The 5,023-nt window shown below is 42.7% G+C and overlaps 1 long non-coding RNA gene across 1 annotated transcript; it reads left to right on the top strand.

The window, feature by feature from the left end:
- The first annotated feature begins 4,235 nt into the window (after positions 1 to 4,235).
- LOC149201652 (uncharacterized) lies at positions 4,236 to 4,821 on the top strand. The gene is made up of 3 exons (XR_016253463.1): positions 4,236 to 4,358; positions 4,487 to 4,550; positions 4,697 to 4,821. It is a non-coding gene; the product is annotated as an uncharacterized LOC149201652 (long non-coding RNA).
- Positions 4,822 to 5,023: the final 202 nt, after the last annotated feature.

Below are 5,023 nucleotides of genomic sequence, written 5' to 3'. Positions count from 1 at the left end.
CTACTTTCATGGACATGGTTAAGCTTCTCAGAGGGAGGTCTAGGACTAAGAGACCCTTATGTTTTAAACCAAGTCATGGGGGAAAAATTATGGTGGAGATGGATTCAAGGAGGGAATGACCTATGGAAAATGCTGTGGGAATAGAAATATGAGATAGCAAGGACTCCGGAAGGTAAACTCTGAACCTTGTCAGAAAGGAAAGGCTCAGTGATTTGGAACCTGGCAAGTATGAACAGAGCCCTGATAAGAGACAACAACTTCTGGGAAATTTGGGAGGGAGACAAAGCAGATTTTTGGCATGAAGCGTGGCAACAAAGAGGAACCCTAATTCAAGAACCCCAGCTACACGAAATCCAACAGTACACAACCCAAATAGTGGAAGACGCAGTAAGAAACTATTGGGTAGTTGAACAAAATAGTTATTGGAGAAAATGGAAGATGAAGAGTGACTGGCCCGAAGCCCCAGAAACTGATCAATGGACAACCTATCAAAAAGAATTGGCAACCAGGAAAATAGCAATTAAAGAAGGACCAGATATAATAAGATGGGGAAAATGCATAAAAGGCATGTTCACAATCTTAGAAGGCTACCATATGAAAACAGGAGGAGCTGGAAATGCAGACATAAAAAAATGGAAAAGAATTTGGCAGTTAAAAACCTGGCCAAAAGTGGCGTTTTTTACCTGGACAGTGCTACATGGGCGAGCCTTGACTTGGGATCAATTAAGAAGGAAAGGGACGCATGGGCCTTCACGATGTGCATTATGCCAAAATCAAGAAGAAACCATGGAGCACGTCGTAAATTCTTGCAGTGTAAGTAATAACCTGTGGCAAAATCACCAACAACTTTTTGAGATTACAGAAAGAAATTTAGGGAGCATCAAAATAACAATAGAGCAGTGGAGTAGCAAGCCGTACCGCAACACAATCCTAAACCATGCTTGGAACCTGTCAATCGGGTTTCTCCTGTGGAACCTTTGGAAAGCACGAAACAGGGTAATATTCAGAGAAGAAAAAAAAAGATAAAGGAGAAATCTGGAACCAAATCATGAAAAACATAAGAGAAACAATCATCCTGGGAAACTGGAAAGAGGAAGACTGGAAGACGGAAGGAACGGAAACCAACATCATGAACCGACTGGAAATCAAAGCAAAAAACTCAAGCAGCATAGGGAAGGAACATGATGCAGGCAAGGCAAGAGCCGAAGAAAGATACAGGAACCCTCCACAAGGATTCATAAAACTAAACTTCGATGGGGCAGCCAAAGGCAACCCAGGGGAGGCGGGTATTGGAGGGATATTCAGAGACGAGGAAGGAAAGATCAAATGGGCATATGCAATGGACTGCGGCATTGCCACAAACAATGAAGCAGAATACCATGCACTAAACAGGGGACTGGAGATAGCGATACGAGAAGGGTACCAAAGACTGCAGATAGAAGGTGATTCCATGCTGGTCATAGAAACCATAAAACAACTACAACAGGGAACACCAGCTGAAAAACTAAGCAAAAGCTGGAGGACGGTGTGGGTAATAACAGACGTTAAAAAGCAACTTCAGCGGTTGGCATACACCATCTCGTCCCATGTGAAAAGGAAAGGAAATGCCCCGGCGGACCTCCTTGCGAACTGGGGATGCCGAAATAGAGAGCAACAGTTAGACGCGGGAGAAGAAGAGCTTAGCCAGAATGAGGAAATGAACCAAATGATACAAGCAGTCGAAGCAGATAGGCGACATCTAGAGAATTCGGGTGACGCTGATGGGAGGGTAGAAGGACGAGGGCAGGTGCAGGTAGGTCAGCACAGATCACCCACGGAACAACAAAGGACGGAAGAAAGGACAGAGAGGACTTGGATGACGGAAGAGGGAAGAGAAAGGACTAACCCGAGAAGCGCGGGGGCAGAAATGGAAAGGGGTGGGAGAAGGGAGAACATGACAGCAAGACCGAGAAGGGATAGCAAGGGGAAGCCAGATGGCAATGCAGAGTCAGCAAATGGACAGCAAGAGCAGCCGGGAGAAGAAAAACATTAATGAAGCATGGAGGACAAGACATTTGGGTAGCATCCCAAGGAAAGTGGGACAGAAAGCGAGCCAAGGATGGGCGGAAACGGGGACAGCTGGAGGGAACGTTAAGACAGGGGAATATTAAAAGAGTAGAGTCTGAGGGAAACCATGCACTTTGCATGTGGACACGAAAGAAGGAAGGTGGTGAGCGAGAATGCATAGATTGCAAATGACAGCTGCAGAAGATAGAACAGCGCAACCAGGTTGACAGGTATGTTAAATTTCCTTCCCCATCCTTGGAAAAAAGATCTATTATGAAGTATAGAGTAGGCATGAAGGTAGATAGGGATGATCTTCATCATCTCATATTCAATTACAGAGTTAGGATAGTTTGGGATGGGGAAGAACCCCTGGAATCCATGGCTAGGAAGGGCGGGTATAAAAGTAAGGAGAAGAGAAGAAAGGAAATGAAGGACCCATCCACCTATGTCCCCTGTAACAGATTTGAAGTCCCGGGCATCTCAAACCCTGAGCCTTCACCTACCAAGGTGCACTCGGTCAGGGGGGAAAGGAAAACCCAGAAAAAACGAGAGCAGAACCAGAAGCATCTCATTGGGAAAAGAGAAACTGAAGAAAATCGGGAGGGTGACTCTGGACCAGAGGAATCCAAACCGGGGATAGGGATAGGCAAGCCTAGGAGAGATAGGAGAGGCCTTGAAAGAAAGGTGGATCACTCATCCCAGAAAAAGTATGCTAACTCTCATAGCGCAACTCTAAGTGCTGGAGGCTCAGAGCCTGAAAGCAATAGAAAGGCCCTAGCTCTGCACAAACGAGAAAGACATAGCATGAGAGGAACTATGCTAAGGGGTGGTAGCACTACCCTACTCAATAATATCATCCCAAAGGCTAAAACTGACAACTGTGTTTATAATGTGATAGGTCTAACAAACGGTAAGGGGGCAACTACAACCCAGTCAGAGAATTCTAAGGATAAGAGCACCAGGACACTGACAAGCAAAAACATGGCACCCAGGCGCAGCAAGAGAAATGTAAAACAAGAAGAAGGAACAAGCAGCACAGGACAGAAAAAAGGAAGGAAATCGAACAATGAGCAGATGAAGAAACTAATTGACACCTACATGGAGGCAAATTCGCAGGAAATCTGGGACCAAATTTGGGGTTGGGAACGCAACCTGAGAAAAAATATAAGAGGCAAAGATCTCTCTATGCATGAGTGGGAAGAAATGTTACAGGACCCAGGTACAACAAATGGTTGGCAATCTCTCTATCACAGGACTCTGCAACAGTACTGGATAATGAAACATATTGTTGCTCGAGCCATGACCTTGCATCAAGAACATATGGAAGGGGAAGTGCTGAACAGGCAAGAGAGAAACAAGGAACCAGAACCAGGAAGAGGGGAAATTATGAAAGAACTGGCGACCATCCAGACACAAACTTACAGGAACAATCTTGCCTTGGGCCGACTTGAGCAGACTTTGTCGGAGATAAAGTGGCAAATGTTCTAGCAGGGAAGAGAGCTCCCAGGCCCAAGGGTGAAGCTGCAAAATTCTTGCAGGAAGACGCTGAGCCCGGAAGAGAAGGCGACATTTCAAATAGCCTCCTCAGATGAGGAGTAGGTTATTTATCTTTAGTTTTTTGAATGTTTTTGTTTAAAAGGCCAAAGATAGGAATTTGGGAAATGGAGAGTAAAGACAAGATGATATTGATGAACTTATTTAAATTTTGGAGTGGATACAATGCTGACTGGTTTCCTTCCTGGAGGTGATTGATCGAAGGTTTTGAAATTTTTTGCAAAAAGTAAATACAAAAAGCACTACCGTGTTCAAATCGAAGACCAGAACCCCCTTTACCAGGTTAGCTTTTTCAGAAAATCATTTTAAATTGGCACCTCAAATTTAAAGAATCTTGATGGTCAAAAACTCTTAAAACATGACCGTTGTGTAAAGATAAGATCAAGAGGGAAAAGATGGCATGACGCTGTCTATATATATATTACTATCCAATGTAGTTAACGTTTATTCTGCGTCCTCTGCTTTTCTTTGATCTATTACTACCCAGTGCAATTAACGTTTATTCTGCTTCCTCTGCTTTTCTTTGATCTCCTCTGTGTGGTGTGTTATGATTGAATATGTGGAGCGTTCCCTTTTTTTTCCGTGTATAGTTCTTCTATCGTCTGTTGATATGTTGTTTTTTTTATATGTTGTCTGCGTGTGAAATTAATCACTTAGGGCGAGCCAGCGCAGAATAGAGAAGAAAGCATTTCTGAAACAGAGGTATTTGGGTGAAACAAATTGGCCAGCACAATCTCCATTTAAAATGAACGAATGAGGTGAGGGAGATATACTGTTTAGTTTCTTCATATTAACAACAATATCTTAAAATAATTTATTTGTTATTTCTAAATGTTTCTGCATTTGATAATTCTTTGTTGGTTCGTTTTTAATTTTTTGCTTCCAGCTTAAGGACTGAGCACTGGATGCAAAGCTCTGAGTGAACACTGCTACAGAGCCATATTTGCAAGGTACTACCTCTGGGTTTGTGCATATTTGTAGTATTTTGTCATTTGATTTGTTTGTGAACTGTATTTTCTATCTGTCTCAATGGGTCATTAATTATTTTCAGAATTTATGAGCTATGGTGCTTTGTTTGTTCATTTATTGCTTTCAGTGAGTTTTTGAGTATATAGCGTGGAGAGGTCCATGTGCAAAGGGCCGAGTGACCCTGATGCTCTGAAGAATAAGGTCCGTGTGCACAGGATGAGTGAGCACCACTGCCCTGGAGAAATATCTAAGGTACCTTTCTGATACTTGATTTCACTGCAATTATCAATTCCCTGTGAGATTCGGAATTATTGTTGAAAAATGAAGCAGGTCTTTTAAATGTGTAGTTAAGTGATGACGTAAAAATTTTGTTTAATTTGAAAAAAGCAACAGTGCGTTTAAATTTCTGTTTAAATTAATGTAGAGGAATTGGGATAAAGATTTGGTATAAGGA

Source organism: Pinus tabuliformis, chromosome 2_1 (assembly GCF_031772625.1).
Source record: "Pinus tabuliformis cultivar Carrire ecotype Pingquan chromosome 2_1, CPIR1, whole genome shotgun sequence".
NCBI lineage: Eukaryota > Viridiplantae > Streptophyta > Pinopsida > Pinales > Pinaceae > Pinus > Pinus tabuliformis.
This window is presented reverse-complemented; position numbering and strand designations above follow the sequence as displayed.